The 21,247-nt window shown below is 44.5% G+C and overlaps 1 long non-coding RNA gene across 2 annotated transcripts in view; it reads right to left on the reverse strand.

The window, feature by feature from the left end:
* The window catches only part of LOC138737600 (uncharacterized), a 288,792-nt gene extending 268,896 nt beyond the window's left edge, over positions 1-19,896 (reverse strand). For both annotated transcript variants that reach the window (XR_011341053.1, XR_011341051.1), the window contains exon 1: positions 19,785-19,896. This is a non-coding gene — a long non-coding RNA (uncharacterized lncRNA). The remainder of the gene's footprint in view (positions 1-19,784) is intronic.
* Positions 19,897-21,247: the final 1,351 nt, after the last annotated feature.

The following is a 21,247-nucleotide window of genomic DNA, read 5'->3' on the forward strand; positions in this document are numbered from 1 at the left end:
CAGCAGCACTGCTCTCTCTCTTGCCAAAGAAAAACAGTTGAAGTGGCTATCCTCTCCAAAGTCACTCCAATTCTGTGTTCAGATAATTCTGGTTCATGATACTAAAATTCTGCTTCAATTGCCTTTAATCGCGTAACTGCTTTAATCATCACTGTTCCTATAGTTTCACTTTCCCAAAAAGATGAGTCAGCAAACACTCCATTGTCTCAGGATTGCAAATGAACAATATCTCTAATTTTATGACTGCTCCTGGTCTAGACAAGCAGTCGTGTGTGTGTGTGTGTGTGTGTGTGTGTGTGTGTGTGTGTGTGTGTGTGTGTGTGTGTGTGTGTGTGTGTGTGTGTGTGTGTGTGTGTGTGCGTGTGTGCGTGTGTGCGTGCGTGCGTGCGTGCGTGCGTGTGTGTGTGTGCGCGCGTGTGTCGCGTGCGCAAAATATCCCACAAAATTATTTTAGAAATATATATTACAACCTAAAGATTAACAATATGTCTGTAACATACACCAATCTGCACAAAGCTTTGAGCCCAGCTTCGAGTCCACCTTTTGCAAACAGAAAATAGCTACCATTTCTATATGTATTTGTGTGGTCCCACCCATGGGGCAACTTCTGATGCTGAATATATCAGCTGTGATTGCCAACCACTGACCTGGAAGCTCAGAGAGCTGTGTGCAAAGTCAGACTGTCACAATGCATCAGTGACGTAGTCATCATGTAGAACTCTACTCCTCTTGTTGTTTCAGCCACAATCAGCTGTGCCTGTTCCAATGAAGCTCAATAAAAGCTCAATTACTTAATATTTTCGCTGGTCTCATTACAACCTTCCAGATTCAGTGCTGAATACAACAGTTCCAGATCGTCATCTGTTCTTGTCTTGAATCATACAATTTCAACAGATTGGTTATTTTTTTGTTGTCTCTCTGTTCTCTTTAAACATTATATATTCCATTCATCTCCTCCTATATAAATCACCCCAGCCAAAACTCATCATTCACAAGCCTTCACCATGAATTTTCAAACCCCCCCCACCCTCCAAGAGATGAATACTTTTCATAAGGAACCTGCTGAATCAGAAACTCCAATTCAAATAAAGAAAGTCTCACCACACCACAATTTTCAATATGATATTGCTTGTCAGATCAGTATTGAGCTTGGGTGTTAACATACCACATATGCCAAGTCAGTGCGGTTCAATCCATTGCCGACAGCAGTAAACTGGCTGGACTGAATATTTAGGAGGGTTCCCATTCACATTATTGATGTGCAGTTCACAAAAGTGCTGGAGAAACTCAACAGGTTGTGCAACATCAATAAAATGTTTCTCCAGTACTCTTGTGCACTATACTAGTTGACAGTATCTGCACACACACATTGATGTCATTGATGTGTATTTAAGAAGAGTGGCTTTCATGGCAAGTGAGCACATTCAATATATCAAGATGACCTCTGTCTGGTAACCATGAAGCAGTTACAATGTCATCACTCAGTATCCGTTCATCTTTCTGATGCTCATGAGGCAAGAATAGGCCATTCGACCCATCCTACCTGCCACATGATTAATGGCCAATCATTAACCTAAGTGTCAGGGATCTAGCTTTTAGCTGGGAGTGAGACTGCAAGTGATGTTACTATAAATTCCAGGCATATTCAGTGTAAAATGTCAGGAAACTGTGCTCTGATATCTCTGTTTGGTTGATGTTATTCTTTGAATCACACTGAGTGCAAGAGGTGAAAAATCAATGGCAGTAGTATCATTTCAAAATATGCTGTTCATTAGACTGTATTAATGTAGGAATTAATCCAAGATTTTATATCAATAGCTATCATAACTGGTACTGAACTATTCCTCTTTCAATTAAAAAAAAGTTAATAAACACTTATGTACATAACTAAATTAAAACAATCATTTTTTTAAATATAAAATCAATAAAATATCATTCAATGTATCTCAGAATGCTTATCATGAGGAAGGAAGACAATGACAGAGTCAATGAAATGGAAATCCAGCTTATCCCACATCACTGTCCTCTCCCTAATGCCCTGTGAGGCCCTCCTTTTTTAGTAAATTCAAATATAGACCAACTTCCTTTGTGGCACTGCATGTGAACCTGCCTTCACTCCTGCCCATGGTTTCGCATTCCACAGTCTAACCACTCACTGAGTACAAAAACTTTTGATCACAGAGACATGACCGCTGAGACATTTTTGATCACAAGTTTCAGGTGTGATGTAAAAGAGGAGAGGGCATTGCCTTGATCATCCAGATGACATTTACTGCAGCAATAAGGAATATGTCTCAGAAAGCTCTTCTCTGCTCTCTGGGAAGAGCTTACGAATAAAATATGGGGCAATTACTTTACAGAGATTATGCTATTTGCTTCCCAATGGAGAGCAGGAGATGGAGGAACAGATATATAGGGAAATTACAGAGAGGTACAAGAGAATAGGGCTGTAGTTGTCAGCAATTTCAAAATCCACAGAATTGACTGGGATGGTCTCAATGTTAAAGGATTAGGATGTGTAGAATTTTTAACTTGTATCCAGAGTTTTTTTTTTGCCAGAACACAGAGAGCTCTTCCAGGGATGAGGCAGTGACAAACCTAACCCCAGGGAATAAAGCTAACAAGTGGAATAAATGTCAGTGGATGAGCACTTTGGGTTGGACATCACAACTTGGTAAGTTTTGACTTTCTGTGGTGAGACTCTGAGCAGCATTTTCTTCCTTGTGAAAACTGACCTCCAGCATCCCCTCTGCCTCCATGAGCCAATTTTCATTTTGAACACTAGTCATTCCCCAGCTCTCACTTTACAACCTTTTTTTTTCCGATCATGTGCATAAAAATAAATTTGTATTTGTGTTTATATTTGTTGCCAGCCTTTACTCATATCTTCTTGCCTCTCTTATGTCTTTGCTTACCTTCCCTCTAAGCTTTCTGTGATCCTGTTAATGCGGTATCAAACCTGATATGAATTATTTTCTGCTCTCTTCGGTTCTCTATATTTTCAGACATCCAAATAGATCAGGCTTGGATTTTGCTACCCTTACCATTCTTAAAAGGGACCTAGGTTAAGGTTGATTCCATTTTGCTTTAGTTGGAAAGATAGGGTGCAGGACTTTGTGGGTGTATACCATTAGAGAAGATAACATAGTTTACAAAGTAAATATCATTGGTTTTGGAAAATGTTGTGCCCATATTTACAAAATGTGGATTTGAACCTTTGATAAACTCTCTGAAGACCTCACTTCTTGGTAACTCCAATATCAGACTTTATGATACAGATGCTTTATTCCATTGGCTTTCTATGGCCTTTCTTAACTCTTTTTTCTTACTTTTCTTTTTATTTCCAGGAGTTTTGGGGAGAGGAGAGGGAGTTTTTTTTTTCCTTTATATACCACATGTATAACTTTCTGAAGTAATTTTTGAATTTAATGAAATATAATTAATATTGTGGTTTAAAATTCATGAATAAAATATTTTTTTTAAATTTACCTTTGATCAGATCTGTTGCCATCATTTTGAAATTGGCTCCTCCCCCTGACAGCTTTTATCAGGGCATTATTAATGTATGTTACTCTTTCCCTCATTATTCTCAATCTTATTAAACCATGAGCCATTTTTCTTGGAAGTTCCCCCAATGATACCTATTCCATTTGGCCTAACCTTCTCAGCAATGCTCTTTCATCATTGATGATGGAGTTGGTCATAAACTCCTCACCCTTTTTGCCACTTAGGTCATTGCTCTCCCAGTCTAGATCTGGCTATTAGCACAGCCCTCTGACATTTGCAATTTTCTTTCAGATTCTCTCTTCAAGATTCCTCTCCTTAATCAGTATCCTATAGAAGAGGAAGTTTCTTCATTCCAAACCAAAAGGTTCTACCCGAGTTCGTTTCAGAATATCATACAGAACAATATTTTCTCATTCACTATTACCACTCCCTCTCAATTCTTTCCTTCCCCATTTTTCTTAAACACCTTGTGTCCAGGGATATTTAACTCTATTCCTGTACTCTTCAGCCAGATTTTGTTACTACTATGACATCATGATCCCACTTAATTAACTGAGTCTGCAGCTTATAACCTTCCTTCTTTCTCTGACATGCATCTCTGTACGCCTTGTCTATAAAATTTCTATTTCTTGTTCTTGAAATATTTATCTCGCACAATCTTTTTTTTTTTTACCTTTTAATCTCCTCTTTAATGCTACCTTTCCGAGCCAACCTCTTTCCAAATTACCAGAAGCTTCATTCCATAACATGAGGGAATCTCCCAAAAGGATATCACACCCAGATCCCACTGAAATGCTGCTGTCTTATGTGGTCCAACTTCCTCAATAACAGGCCCCAATAGCCTGGATCACAAAGCAGTGCACTCACATATACACTCCCCCTATCTCTCTTCTCCCTGATATCTGGGGCTATCTGGAAGTTAGCATCTTCTGATGTTAAACCTGTTATTTTTTTCTCTCTTAAATCTTTAAAAACTGCATGCAGGCACCTGATACATTGCTCTGACTACATTATTGGTACTGAAGTGGACACAACTTTTGAAGCGGAAACAGCTCCAAGATTTTATATCAATAGAGACCTGGCTGTTCACCTACTCCCTACAGAATGTTATATTGCTCCTCAGAGGCATCCTTGATCCAGGAATCAGGAAAACAAGATATCATCCTGGAGTCTTGTAGAAATACCTCACTGGATCCGATGCTGAAATTCCCCATCATCGTAATTGTAATAATTATCTCTCAGCACCTTAATTAGCAACCATTTTGATCAAAGAGGAACAGATGGGGTAGTTCCTCTTTGCTTGCCTTGCCCAACTACTGCCACAGGAAGCCAAATATCAAGTCCATGAAGCAACACCTCCATTCATTGGACATCAGAATGGTGCCCTTCTAATTTACTCCACAGCATCACGATCATCTCTGCTTCATCTTGAAGGAAACCGTTAAACCAGCAAATATATTCAGGACAAATTTATTTAGAATTGTAATGTCACCTTAAATCCAATTAATCTGATGAGCAATTCAAGGACTTTCAGTGTCTAAATCATTTTTATTCTGCTTTAATTTACGTATAAATCTGCACTCTCCACCTATTTCTCTCCTGATATTATCAGTGTGTAGCGGAAAGAACAAATGAGACCAGAAGTCGGTGGGATAGTCTTCATGCAAAAAAATTATTTTTCTTTTGCGCACTGTGTTTTAAGGCCCCCCGGAAAGTCCCCTACACCGGAAACTGCATCCAGACGATACCACCACGCAGCCTGTGCCCATGCGGGGCCTGAGCCTCTGCTGGAGGAGACGAACGCATTGCGCCATTTTTGATGCGGCTGCTCCACTGACATGCATGTGATACACAGAGCAAGTTCACCTGACCATCAATTATGTGCACCGCCACACAACCCCCTCCCCCAAGAACCGGTGTCAGTATCTGTACTTCACACAATTTTTAATTTGGGGGGCGCTACACCTGCGCTTGGCTGGCGGGGTTGGCTTAAGTCCAGGTGGGTCAGTTTAAAACAGTCAATGGTAAAAAGTTCTTCCCTACCTTCAGTCCAAACTGGAGGTAGGTGAGGTCGAAGTTGCTGAGGTGGGAGTACAGCTGGCACAGGTGAGATTTGTGTTCCTGGTGATCCTTGCTGGCGATGAGGATGTCGTCCAGCTAGATAAAGACGAAATCCAAATCCCTGCCAACTGCATCCATAAGGTGCTGGAATGTCTGTGCCGTATTCTTCAGGCCGAAAGGCATGTGCAGGAACTCAAAGATTCCAAAAGGCGTGATTATAGCCATCTTCTTGATGTCGTTAAGGTGCACAGGAATCTTTAAGACCTTTAAGAAATTTCGTGTACCATGCAAGTTGGCTGTGAAGTCTTGAATGTTGGGGTCAGATAGTGGTCTGGAATGGTGGTGTCGTTGAGGCACCAGTAGTCCCCACACGGTTGCCAACCACTTTAGGGACCATATGTAATGGAGAGGCCTGTGGGATGTCAAACCTGCGAATGATGCCCAGTTCCTTCACGCATTTGAACTCTTCCTTCGCTAGTTACATCTTGTCTGGAGGCAGTCATCAGGAGCATGCATGGAGGAGGGGGGCGGGGGTCCCTGGATGGCATGACAAATGTGAATTGGGGCTTGAGGATGGCAGGAACTCGACCAAAATGCAGTTGAACTTATCAGTGTGGGACAACACCAAGAAAAGTTGTGGGGCAGGCATTCCAGCTTCCTCGACTGGGAAGGTCTGGAAAGTTTGAACATGCACCAGTCATTTGGCTTTTAGGCCGACTAGGAGGCTGTGTGCCCTCAGGAAGTCTGTGCCCAGGTGCAGGGTTTATACTGATGCGTGTATGAAGTGCCAGCAGAATATATCATCTCCTAGCTGAACTGCCACCTGCTGTTTGCTGAAATTCTTGATAGAGGTATTGTTGGCCGCTCACAGGGTGGGGTCACGGGGTCTTGTGTGGATCTCAAGCGCTGTTGGTGGGATGACGCTAATTTCTGCGTCCATGTCGCCCAGAAACCTGTGGCCCATGGATTTGTCCATGATGTGGAGAAGGCTGTCTATGTGGCCATCACCTGCAGCTGGCCTGGGAGTTTCCTGGAAATGCACAGGGCTACCGACATTTACAAGAATCTGCCCCCACCCCTTTGGTGGTAGAAAAGTGTCCATTCCCTCGTGAGGCCTGTGGGGACGTTGTTGGTCACGGGGTGGTGGGGTTTCGGTTTGCAGCTCCGGTTGTGAGCGGGTCAACTGGTCTCATGCTTGGTGCACCAAAGTATGTCTGCTTTGGTAGTGACCTTTCTTGGGTCACTGACATCTGCGTCAGCCAGCAGCAGCTGGATATCGTCTGGAGGCTGTTCTAAAAATGCCTGCTTGAACATAAGTCATGGTCTGTGGCCCTCTGTCAGTGCAAGCATTTCATTCATAAGGGCGGATGGCATTCTGTCTCCCAGGCTGACCAGGTGCCTGACCCTGGCTGCCCTCTCATGCCTGGACAGCCAGTACATGCTGCTCAGCATTGACTAAGCTTGTTGTATTTACCTTCCTCAAGTGGATTTTGTATAAGTTCGGCTACTCTGGCTACGGTCTCCTGGTCCAAAGAGCTAACGACATGGTAATATTTGGTGGAGTTGGAGGTGATTTGCTCTTTCTGGAACTGTGCCTCTGTCTGTCCGAACCAGGTGCGAGGGTGGAGTGTCCAGAAAGTAGGTAGTTTTAGCGCCATGGCACTAACTGCTGCAGCATCCATGCTGAGGGTTTTAGAGATGTCTGAACCTGTCGAGGTCACCAATGTAGCAGAGTGCTTGGGAGTGAACAAACAAGACCAGCAGTTGTCTTCACTTGAAAAGTTTATTTTTCTTTTGCACGCTGTGTTTTAAGGCCCCTGGAAGGTCCCACCCCCTACACCAGAAACTATGTCCATGTGACGCCACCGTGCAGCCTGTGCACACGTGGGCCTGGAGTCTCCACTGGAGGAGACAAACGTACAGTGTCATGTTTGACACGGCTACTCCACTGATGCGTGCGTGACACATGGAGTCAGTTTGCCAGTCCATCAGTTATGCGCACTGCTACAAGTGTATAATTCTGGTCATCCCATTACAGGAAAGATGTGGTGGGTTTGGAAAGGGAACTGTAGAGATTTTCCAAAATGTTGCCTAGATGAGAGGTTATGATTTATGCAGAGTGGTTGGACAAGCTGGCATTCACTGGTGTTATGCTGATGGCTGGCTCCCAGCTCTGCCCCATCTGCTCACTTATAACCTTGGTTTCCCAGCTAAACCCACAACCCTTCAAAAGACTACTGTGAAACCTTATCCATAGTTATAAGCTAATAAAAGTGTTTGTTCTTGCTCCAGTTGTGAGAGCTTTCATTCGCACTACAATTTTATTAGTTTATTCCCTACACGATGAAAGCACTACTCAAGCCAGGTACGCTGCTGATAGATTCTCTGTCCCCCCACGCAGCTGAGGAGTTCACACACTGGCAAGACTGCTTCCAGGCCTACCTGAACATGATCAGAAACGTCTTCCACACCCTTGACTCATGAGGTCCACATTCATTTTGAGGGTAGAAGCGAAAGGGTATGCAGTCATCAGGGAATGCTCTACCTATGACGCTGCCATTGAGGAGTTGAAGGCTAGGTACCTGAAATGTTAGAACGAGGTCCTAGCGAGGCATCGACTCGCTTTACATCGTCAGTGGCCAGGAGAGACCATCAATGACCATCTGCTGGATCTGTGGACGCTTGCCAAGAAGTGCAGGTATGAAACAGTTACGGGCCATGTTCGTGAGGAAGAACAGATCCAGAACACTCTAGTTGTGAGAGTCCACTTGAGGTACATGAGGCAGCGACTGCTCGAGTCGGGGAAAAAAACGACCTTGCTGGTCACATTTAGCTGGCCAAATCACTGGAACAGGCAAAGCTCGAGAATGACCCCTTCCAAGGACCAGCCGCTCCCACTACCCCTCCCCTAAAGGCTGTTGCTTCCAGTGCGAGTGCTTTTTCTGCGGCAAGAGCCGGCATCCATGATCTTGTTGCCCGGTAAAACACTCAGTGTGTTTCAACTGTGGCAAGAAAGGGAATTGGGCGAAGGTTTGTCACGCAAGGGGAAGTCCACGGCCTGCACCGCTCCCGGATCCAATTCCAGCCCCAAGCCATCTGCACCGAATTCACCCAAACCCACTTGTTGCGTGACACTCCGAGAGAGGATGGCGGTGAGGAAGCGATGCAAAAATGTTCGGAGGCCATCTTGCCACGACCTAAATTCAAGCTTGGCGCCATTGTTTGAGGAAAGAGGGTGGCCATTTTGCTGCGCCACAAGGTCAATGCCAACTTATTCATGCAGGGCAACCCAGGATGGTGGAGGCCACTCGAATGAGGAGCATGGAGTCTCCGGGGACCTGGCCTCGATGGTCCTAGATCAGGACAGCTTAACAACTCCATAATGACTGTGAAAGTAAACAGATATTCCACTAAATGCCTAATCGACAAAGGCTCTCCTGAAAGCTTCATAGACTCACAGACTGTGCATGAGTACAACCTGAAGATGTATCTAATGTGTTTCTCTTTAAACATTTCAAAACTTTTGAAATGCTGAAAGAAAAACACAATAGAAAAGCAAGGTTTTTATTAGTATTTGCAGATCATGCGAATTATGTTAATAGGAGATTTTAATATGTAACCAAGGCAACAGATTAGATACTACTGTTTTTCAGAAGCATATAATTCAAATAATGGTGGTAAAATTATTTCAAGTGTTTGTGTTGTGTATATAAGGGTCTGTCAAATCTTGAAACATACTTGACTTCAAACATTAAAATAAAATAGGAAAAGCTGCGTGAGAGATTATGGGTAACAAAGTCAGCCATTTATCCCACATTGTGCCACCATTGTATCATGCTGAAGTGGTCCGAAAGTAGTGGGGGGGGAAAGAGAGGGGCAATGGGCGATGGACAATGGGGGCGAGGGAGGGGAGGCCATGGGTGGGGAGGAGCAACGGATGGCCGGGCACAGGCGGGTGGGGCTACTTACTCAGACTTACTTTTACTCCTATGTATCATTGCTGGATGCAAACCCCTCCCCCACTCATATTGCAGAGGAGGGCAAATTGGAGGGAATTTGCATTGCAATGTGAAAGACCTGGGAGGTCTTGCCTTCCCGGGGATTTCACCATTCACCAGGGGTGTGAAAAGGCTAACTGTGCAGAAGGGCCAAATCTGCTCTGCATTGCTCTGGGTTGATGACGTGTGCTGGAGAAATGGTCTAGAAACATAAAGCCCTGGAACATCTGACAGCAAAGATGCCAACATCAGGAGCTCTTTATTGACTACAGTTCAGTATTAAACACTATAATCTCCTCAAAACTAATCAGCAAACTCCAATACCTCAAACTCAGTACCCTACTAAATTTCCTCATCTCTAGACCCAAATCAGTGCAGACTGGCAAGAATATCTCCTCCTCAATCACCATCCACACCGGAGATTTCTGTAATTGCACAGTTTGTTTACATTTCTCTCTTCTGCATATATCTTTATTCTTGAGTATAATTTACAGTTACCAATGTAGAAATTTTGCCTGGCTTTCAGAAAAAAGAATCTCAAGATTCTATGTATGTACTCTCATAATAAATTTGATTTTTGAACTTTGAAATTACCATTTAGGATATCTGTCATCTTAATCTCTTTCTTTACTCCTTAAAATCTGCTGGCAGGATCATCTTCTTTTCTCTACCTATTTAAAAAAAAATAGATCGCAACATGGAGCCAAAGGGATATCTCGAGTGTGGCAGCCAGGGCACTTGCCCTGGACCCACCTGAAAGGGGCACCACTGCCTTCACCTTGCCTGCCCAATATCGAATGCCCGACATGTAACTCCCAAGATCGCACCTAGCCCTGTCTGCTGGACCCCATCTAACTCCAGAACCCAATCGCCTCGCTTCTCATCTCGTTCGTTGTCCCCATCTAACTCCCGAGCCTGACCACCTCACTCCTAGCCTCATCCATCATCCCCCATCTAACTCCCGAGCCCAACTGTTCTGCTCCTAGCCCTATCCGTCACACCCATCTAACTCCCAAGCCTGACCACCTTGCTCCAAGCCCTGTCTGTCACCCATATCTAACTCCCGAGCCTAACCACCTTGCTCCTAACTCCGTCTGTCACCACCCCATATAACTCCTGAGCCTAACTGTCTTGCTCCAAGCCCTGTCCATCACCCACTCATTTAAATCCCAAACCCGACTGTCTCATTCCCAACCTGTCCATAACCTCCCATCTAAATCCCAAGCCCAACCATCTCATTCCTACACCCGTCCATCACCCCCTCCATCTAAATCCCGACCCCGACCGTCTCACCCCTAGCCTGTCCATCATCTCCCCAACTAAATCCTGAGCCCGACTGTCTCACTCCTAGACCCGTTCACCACACACCCCCCTAACTCCCAAGTCTGGCCACCTTGCTCCTAGCCCCGTCTGTTACCCCCATATAACTCCCAAGCATGATCGTCTCACTCCTAGCCCTGTCCATCACCCCCCCCCATCTAAATCCTGCGCCCGACCATCTCACTCTTAGCACCATCCGTCATCCCATCTAACTCCCAAGCCTGACCACCTCGCTCCTATCCCTGTCTGTCACCACCCCATCTAACTTCTGAGCCTAACTGCCTTACTCCAAGCCCTGTCCATCACCCACCCATTTAAATCGCAAGCCCGACTGTCTCACTCCTTGCCCCGTCTTTCACCCTGCCCATCTAAATCCCAAGCCTGACTATCTCATTCCTAGACCCGTCAACCACACCCCCACCAACTCCCAAGCCTGGTTGCCTTCTCCTAGCCCCGTCCATCACACCCATCTAAATCCCGTGCCTGACCATCTCACTCTTAGCCCCATCCGTCACCCCCATCTAACTCCTGAACCTGACCGTCTTGCTCCAAGCTCCATCCATCACCCCCACCTAACTCTTGAGCCTGACCGCCTTGCTCCTAGCTCCGTCCATCACCCTCACCTAACTCCCAAGTCTGGCCACCTTGCTCCTAGCACCATCCATCATCTCTATCTAACTCCCAAGCCTGACCGCCTTGCTCCAAGCTCTGACCATCACGCTCATCTAACTCCCGAGCCTGACCACCTCATTCTTATCCCCGTCTGTCACCACCTCATCTAACTCCTGAGCCTAACTGCCTTGCTCCAAGCCCTATCCATCACCCACACATTTAAATCGCAAGCCCGACCGTCTCACTCCTTACCCCGTCCGTCACCCTGCCCATCTAAATCCCGAGCCTGACCATCTCACTCCTAGCTCAGTCCATTTTCATTCCCCCATCTAAATCCCGAGCCCAACCATCTCATTCCTAGCCCTGTCCATCAACCCCCCCCTCATGTAAATTCCGTGACCACCTCAACCTTGTGGTGTTGATCTCGACCTAGCCTGTATTTCACCAGAACAGTAAAAGATCAAAGCTACTGATATACTGATAATATTTAGAAGTGAGAGTTCTAATAAATTACAATGCTTGTGTGAAATTTACAAGGGTATGTTGGGCAGCACAGGTGGATCAGCACCGGAGTTCGAATCCCACATTGTCTGTAAGGAGTTGGTACCTTTTCCCTGTCTAAATTAAATTGAATACACAGGGAGTAGTGGAAAGGATTTTAGAGTGTACTTCAACAAATGAAGCATATTTATTCATTTAATGATGTTCAAAGTCCAATAACCTGGGCTGGGAAGGGGTGTCAGGGGTGCATTGTGCTTCTGACAACCGAGAAAAGAACCGCTTCTCACAGTATATCATCGATATTTTTAATTGGAACAGGACTAATGAGAGGAAATACTTTTGAAACAAATTGGGTTGAGTACACCAGCAGACATCTGAGCAGAGGAAACTTTTTTTAAAACAATTTTTTATGTGTTGTTGTCTGACTGCAAGCTGTAAAGCAGGGGCTCGGACATCTAGAAATCCCCATGAAAACCCTACAAGTGGTCCAGCTCACCTAATTCCCTATTTTAAGGTGCTCTCCTTAACAAGACAATTGCATTACGCAGCCCTCTCTTTGCTCTCCTAATTAAAGCAATGGACAAGTATTATAGACGACAAGCTGTAAAAAAATACTCCATGATAATTGCCTGCATTAGAGTGGCAAGCAGGTAAACAGAATGGCAGCATTAGTGTACACTCTTCATAAAATGGCATTTTATTCCTTTTAGCAGTTTTGGCTGACTTATAAAGAAATTGTGCCCAATACACACGTGACCAATCATCAAAACTAGCCTAACTGTGTGTGGAAATCACCCAACTGGCAACTTTATTTGCAATTTTTTTTAACAGTGGGGAGGGGCGCAATTTCAGTACTTGCCATTGGTGCTATTGGGCACATCAACCTATATACACCATTGCATGGAGCATAACCTCTGACAATTTACTCTTTCTCTTTAGAATGTTCAAATGCAAAATGAGCTTGTGAAAACCCATTGGGCTGAATCCTATAGGTCGAGAAATCCAGGGAGTAATGGTATGGATTGTATGTAAAGGCTCGGGATGGCCCAAACTCTGATGACACTCTCCCATGGACTCCTCCCCTGTGACTCAGGCCATAAATGTTGAGCCACCTCTCCCTTCCCTGCACTTCCCTAGCTTGGAGCCGGGCCAGCTCAATGTTTGTCCTTGTGATTATTAGGGTAACTGTTAGTGTCCAACAATTTATTGTACATAAATTTTTAACGTTTCCGGTAATGGAGAAGCTGCTGCACCCTGATCGGCTAGAGGTGGATCCCCAAGTCCCGGGTGCATCAGAACTCTTCGAGCAGTGGATCAATTGCTTCAACAACGTTCTGGAGGCCACTGCTGGAGTGGTCGACTCAGATGAGAAGAGGCTGAAAGTCCTACAGGAAAGAGTCAGCCAGAGGGCTTTCCAGGCTATCAGAAGCTGCGCGACGTACACCGAGGAGATGGCTGAGCTACAGGCGCTATACAAACCCAAAATCAACGAGGTCTACTCCCGTTACCTCCTGGCATCCAGAAAACAGCAGCCTGGTGAGTCAGTAGAAGAGTTTATCTGAGCCCCGATCACACTGGGAAAAGACTGTTTGGGGAACCCCACAGTCCCTGTGCTGGGGGCCCAGTGTATGGAGGACCTGGTCCGGGACACTTGCGTGTCGATGTTGAAGTTGGACTATATCCAACAACATCTCCTTGAGGAGGATCAACTCCCATTCAAACTGGCCAGGACCTTAGACTTGGCCCAGCGCCACACGGAGTCGATCGCGGGCAGAAGCGGGCCTATCCAGTACGTGCCACCATGAGGGCCGCCATCCTGGGAGTTGGTGTCTGGGATGGCCGACCCGACTGCAGCTGCAGTGACGCTGGGATTCTCGAGGTGCAACTTCTGTGGGCAGGCAAGACATCCACGACGTCTCTGCCCTGCAAAAGGAGCTACCTGCTCGGGCTGCGGGAAAAATGACACCTATCAACGAGTCTACAGGTCCAGAGCCCCATCCCAAACCAGCATGGCATGTATGGCTGAGGACCTTCCGGTGCTGACCGTGTGCATGGTAAGGTGGGTGCCACTTTACCCGCTCCCGCCTCCATTCTCTACTCACCGCCAACTCTCACCATTGACATCACATCCGCCCCTGATGATGTCACTTCCGCCTTATTCATCGATGTTGGCAACGTGGTCAACATGGAGGCTGTCTTCTTGAACATCGGGCTTCCCCATCGACGATGAAGATGACACACCCATCCTGGCATCGATCATCTTGGACCAAGCCAGTCCTTACCCGATCACGAACTCCATGATGCAGATCGAGGTGAATGGGCACAAATCGAACTGCCTCTTCGACAGTGGCAGTACCGAATGTTTTATCCACCACCTGGGTCCCCTCTCCAGGACTCTTGATACCCATTTGGCCGATGATCGGATCCGTGTCGATGGCGGCGAAAGACCAGCGGACTTGTATCCAGGGGTACTGTGTGGCATCTCTGATGGTGGGGGGCATGGGGGGAAATGTTATAATGAATTTTTGTTGTTGGTCATACCCCAGCTATGCATGCTGATCCTCTTGGGCCTCAACTTCCAGAGTCAGTTCAGGAGCGTGATGATGGCGTTCAGGGGCCCCCAACCGCCGCTCACAGTTTATAACCCATAGCTTATGGACCCCCCTGCCCAATCGAGCACCCAGACTCCAGCATCGATCTGCAGTCTCACCACCCTGCGGGTGGCCCCTCCGTTATTATTTGCGAACCTCACCCTGGACTGTAAACCAATCGCCACCAAGAGCAGGCACTACAGCACTAAGGATATGGCATTCATCTGGGCCAAGGTTCAGCAACACTTGGCGGAGGTGATCATCGCCCCTAGTTCCAGCGCCTGGAGGGCACAGGTCCTTGTGGTCAGAGGGGCAGGCAAGCCCCGATGGTGATTGATTATAATCAAACCATCAACCTCTTCACCCAGTTGGATACATACCCTCTACCCTGGATAGCTGACTTGGTCAAAAAGGGCGCACAATACAGAGTCTTTTCGACCACTGACCTCAAGTCGGCCTATCATCATCTTCCCCTTCACCTGAGCGACTGGCTCTATATGGGTTTTGAGGCAGATGGCAAACTTTTTCACTTCCTATGGGTGCCTTTTGGTGTTACTAACGGTGTCTCTGGTTTTCAGAGGGTTATGGATTGGATGGTGCAGGAGCACAAGCTGACGACAACGTTCCCATATCCTGACAATGTCACCATCTGCAGCCACGACCAGCAGGACCACGATGCCAACCTCGCAAATTTCTTACGTATGGCTAAGTCTCTCAACTTGATATACAATAAGGACAAGTGCATTTTCAACACAGACTGCCTGGCCATTCTCGGATGCATCATGGCACATGGTATCATTGCCCCGAACCTCAACCACATGTGACCCCTTATGAGGCTCTTAGTCCCAAACACCCTAAAGGCGCTGAAGAGGTGCCTGGGGCTGTTTTCCTATTATGCACAATGGGTACCCAATTAAGTCCACAACTTTTCCATTATCGGCGGAAGCCCAAACTGCATTCTTCCAGATCCGAGGAGACACCGCAAAGGCCACGATGCATGCTGTGGATGAGTCCATCCCTTTTCAGGTGGAGAGCGATGCCTCCGATTTCGCACTAGCAACCACTCTTAACCAGGCAGGCAGGCCAGTAGCATTTTTCTCCTGCACCCTGCACAGTCCTGAGGTACATCACTCCTTGGTCGAGAAGGAGGCCCAAGTGATTGTTGAGGCAGTGTGCCACTGGCGACCTGGCTAGTAAACATTTTACTCTGCTGACAGGAGATTGACGAATGGTGCCTCCATTCCTCCCTGGTTGGCAACCCCAGGGCCAGTCCTGCTACGGAAGCACGTGAGGGGCCATAAGACGGATCCACTCGTGGAAGCGGTACACCTCAAACACACCAACCTGCAATACGCATTTGTGAGTTACCCCAATGGCCACGAGGACACTGTGCCTATCCGAGACCTGGCAAGGGCCGAAGATCCCGAAATTGCCCTGGCTGCCACCGTCCATCCCTCGGAGCAGACCACCCCGCATGGGAGTGCAATACTGGAGACCGAGCCACCTGGCTCCCCTCTCCAGGAGTCGGTCCACCCCTTCCTCTCAGGAGCCCTCAATCATCACCCCAACCCAGACCCTTTCCCCCCTGCCCCCCTGGAACCGCTTACCCTCCCAAACAGCAGAGCACGGACATGCCTGCCCCCCGGCAGTCCCGCAGAAGGAGGAAGTCGCCGGTGCAGCTAAACCTCCAGTTAGATAAAAATTAAATTTCTCTTCTCTTGTTGTGTCAAAAGATGGGGGGAGGGGCTTCTGTTTAAAAAGAGGGGGTGAATGTAATGGTATGGATTGTATGTACTCATTGGCCAGGCTGATGTCACTCTCCCTTGGACTCCTCCCCTGTAACGCAGGCCATAAAGGTCAAGCCACCTCTCCCTTCCCTGCACTTCCCTAGTTTGGATCTGGACCAGCTCAAGTCTTATGTACAATAAAGCCTATCGTTCCCCTCAGTCTTTGTCATTGTGGTTAATGGGGCAACTGGTAGTGCCCAACACACTGGGATTTTCCCCAATCAAGAGGAGTCATGGACTTAAAATGTGTATGCTGAGAGTCTGGCACTTGGTGTGTCCAAATACCATCATTTTGCCACATGCTCACTGAACACCAATAGAGTCTGAGTGTAGAGGTCAGAATCACTTTTTTATCATAATATCAACCCCTTGATAAAGAATCCTGACCTGGATCATTGACTGACCATTTCTACCCACTGAGTCCCTCAATCTTCTCATTGTTTGATCAAGATTCCAGCATCTGTAACTTTTGTGTTTCTCAATCTCACTTACGCTGGGTCTCACCAATCATTTACATGTCAGTTTCTGACCTAGCACAGGAAACTCTGAAGAAGAAGCTCAGTCTAGAGTTGTGGATGGCAAGATAAAGGTAATTCAAAATATATACTGTACTTCCAATATTTTTAATTGTTTTAAATTATTTTCATTAAATTATTTACAGCAATTTTGCTTCTTACTTTTACAAATTTAAGTCTCAAAATTTTAAATATTAGATCCCAACAATAAATTAATCAACCAATTGAGGATGTTGCTGATAACAGGAGAGGTTGAACATCACAGGACACATCTAAGATCAGATTCCATATTGTACAAAAATGCAGGCAACTCTCTAAGATTCCCAACACTGAAATCAACTGTGGCTTTTTTGTTACATTTTGAGGCCAAGAAATAGTTGAAGATGGAATAAAGATGTCAAAAGGAGCCTGATATTGTTCATCAGCTGAATTGGTTTCTGCGATAACATTTCAAGTCATGGAATGTAGTGTCAACTGGAGGTGAAAGTATTTGGTTGTACCTAAGTGTTCTTGCGATGTTGGGGAAGATTGCTTTCTACAAAGTAAGCTTATTTTGCTGCTATTTGATGAGATTTTTCTCCATGATTAAGGATGGGTTCTGATGGTTGTTGACAGTGAAATACTGAAAATTGTGTAACATCAGTCAAGATAAAAAGGTTTATATTTCACTGAAAGAAAGTGTGACAGCAAAAGAAAAGCAGTGGCTGTCGGATTGGATGCTCTTCACTGCGCTCTCTCTCTCTCATAGGTGAGAGTACATTATTGCAGATAATCTACTGATAATCCAATATTTAAACATAGTTTGAGAATATGGGCACATTTTAGAAGGTTTTTTTGGCTTTCAGAATTTTTCCTTTGCTAGTCCTATTATATCTAATCACATTTTTCTACCTTCATTGCAGGATAGAGCTTTTGGTGATTGGCACAGATTGAGCATTAAATGCTTCAAAAACCTTTTTATTCAAAATAATTTTGCTTTTCTTGAACAATATTTGGTAAAATTTATCTTACCAAACATCCATTTTTTTTAGATATTTACAAGTTAGACACTTTGTTCAATCTCAGATCCCTGACTTTCCACAAATTCCTGAGGCAAATACTCTTGATTTATAACTTTCTTATAAAGGTTCAATACTTGTTATTTATAACAATTTGCTTGATTTAAGAATGGCCTCGTTAGTTAAGATCAAAAAAGACTGGGAACAGGATTTGAATCTTTCATTCTCTGATGAGGTTTGGGATTCCATTTGTAATCTGATTAATAAGACCACCCTTTGTGCACGACATTTATTGCAATTTAAAGTGGTCTATAGAGTACTTATGTCTAAAATTAAATAGTCTCATTTTTAGTCTGATATAAATCTTCTATGTGACAAATGTATGATTGCTGAGGCTTTTTTGATTCACATTTTGGACTTGCCCTAGATTTTTTAAAAATTGGAAAGATGTTTTTCAAACATTATCAGAGATTCTCAATGTTAAATTGGAACCTTGCCTTTTAATCTTTTAATTGCTCTTTTCAGATCATTTCAAGATAATGATGTTTTACTGACAACTCAAAACCAAATTTTATCTTTTATTTCCTTGTTAGTCAGACGTGCAACTTTAAATAAGTGGAAAGATAATACTCCACCTACACACACACACACACACACACACACATACACACACACACACACACACACACACACACACACACACACACACACACACACACACACACACACACACAATGGTTAAATGATATTATGACTTGCTGAAGTTAAGAAAAAATTAGATATGCCATTAATATTTCAAATACTAATTTCTTAATGACATGGGGCCTTTTTATGGACCATTACCACAATCTAAAGTTTTAGTGTTGTTATAAGCTTTGATGCTGTGCTGTCTATTTCCAGCTTGTTGTCACTTGGTACCCAAGTGTTAGTTTTTTCCCAACCTTATATAACAGGGATGTTTTTTTCCCTTTTTAAAAATTTTTCTTGTAATTTGTATTTCAATATATAATTGTATTATTTGATTTTTGTATTATTGCAAACTTCAATAAAAATATCTTAAAAAGAAAAAGATAATCTACAGATCATGACTGAAGGGACCAATCCTGAGGATGCAGCTGCATAGAGGAAGGCAGCAGGAAAGCTGAATGATTGGAGACTTGGGTTTTGGAAGGCAAAGAAAGCTGGTAGACATTCAGACCAACAAAGCAAACACAAAGAATGGCTTTGAGTTGTACATATTGCTGACTTCAACATGGTGACAGTGGAGCGGGAAGAAAAAAATTAATGGTATGTGATATTCAAATCATTAGAAGGTTGACAAGAGGATAGTTTAGAGGAATGGTGACTATAGAACAAGAAATCTGAAGGCACTTGCAAAAAAAGAAAGCAGCAAACAGAAGAACAGGGGAAACTCCATAAACTCAACTCAACTGAGGTTTGAGGTCCCATTTAAAAACAAAAAAATGCAGATAATGAAAGTCTGGGACAAAAAGTGAAAATACTCAGCATCAATGGAAAGTAAGCCCATGCGTTAGACTCTTAATAAGATATGGCATTTTTCAGAGCACAAAGAAAGTGGGACAAACACAATTTGCTTGAAGAACTCAGCAAGTCAAGCAGGTGCAATGGGAGAAAAACAATGGTCGATTTTGAGTCTGAATCCCTTCATTGGGAATGTTCATCAGTCCTGATGAAGAGATTCTGCTAAAAATGTCAACCATTTTTGGCTCAATTATAAATTAAGATGCATTTCTCAAGATACTCTCACCTTCCTGGGAACACTTCCTGATCACTAAGTAAGGTGTCAATGTAGAATGACACATCCTGCAGATGTTAGGCAAACTTTTTAATACCTTTTGTAGATCCTATAGTTGGAATATTAGGTTATATTTACCATCGAGTCCAAGGTGCATTAAGTCTGGTTCTGGTTTGGTTGTTGGAGTTGTTGTATATCCATTGTTGGTTGGCCTTTGTACTCATTCAAATTGTGTTTTCTTTGCTCCTCTCTCTCCAGACTCACCAAAAAGGTATTATGACTATTTGTCCATTGCTAAGGACTGAAGTAAGGGTCTGAAGTTCGATGTAATTTGAGCAATGCGATAATGACGTTTGTTGCTAGGCAACCCCATCTGAGCCTGAAGAGTGATGTAATTAGAACAATGGGATGATGACACATGCGGCCAGTGGACCTCATACTGGGATTTCCTAGACGACGTGAACCTGTGAATGAACAGCGGATAGCTTGATACAGATCTTCCACAAATTTGGCAAACCAGCCAGGAGTTCAATGCATACAACGCTGCTGGATCATGAAGTTCCACTGGTAGATTGGTAGCCACATTAGGAAAAGGTAAGGAGACACATTTTTCATAAAAATCTGTGAAGGAGGCCCCAAGCAGTCCAACAATTCTGGGTGTGGCCTCATGTGAGTGACAGACCCTCGTGTGCGAATGCATAATTAAGAATTTAAAGATGGTAAAGGCAAAGTTTTCATGATTGTTATGTAATACTACATTTAGAATCTATTATACATGAAATTCTTTAACTTTGACTACCATAAGGAAGACAGAGTCGCCACTCTGACCAGCGCCCTTCACAGAAATAAGGCCCCAGTGAGGAACAAACTTGCAATCCCTGGTTTACAAGAACAGTGTTCTAACCACTGAGCTATCAGAGCCTCAGAATGAAGGTAAAGGTGATTAGGAGGCATGAACACCTGAGTTTATACACACACACACACACACACACACACACACACACACACACACACACACACACACACACACACACACACACACACACACACACACACACACACACGCACACACGCACACATATATATATCCTCCAGCAACCAAACCAGAATTAGACATAATGCTCCTTGGACTCCATAGCAAATATTGAGCCATAATTAAGTCTAGTTCTGGTTTGGTTGCTGGAGCTGTTGTATATCCATTATTGGGTGGACATTCATCTTTGAACTCTATTTCAGATTGTTGTCAAATTTTATTTCTATGCCCTCTCTCTCTACTGAGACACCAAAAAGGCATTACTGGGGACTTGGTTGACAGCTGGCACCGTGGGACTTTATGCATGAGGACCTACCTAATTACTAGGTTCATGGTCCCTTTTTCTGTCATGGTCACTTTGAGAGTGACTCTGAGATTTTGGTAACCTCCCATGTTAACGTACCATCCCTCTTCCACTGATCTTCTCCCTGTGGCTTCCTGGACAGGTACAGAGGCCCATGCAGGTTTGGGGGGAAACACCTCATCTTCTGTCCATGAAGCTTTTGAGATTCAAAGCAATTCTCCAATTTTGGATCACTCACTCTTTCTTTCTATCTCTACCAGAACT

The sequence above is a fragment of the Narcine bancroftii genome, chromosome 6 (assembly GCF_036971445.1).
Source record: "Narcine bancroftii isolate sNarBan1 chromosome 6, sNarBan1.hap1, whole genome shotgun sequence".
NCBI classification, from domain to species: domain Eukaryota; kingdom Metazoa; phylum Chordata; class Chondrichthyes; order Torpediniformes; family Narcinidae; genus Narcine; species Narcine bancroftii.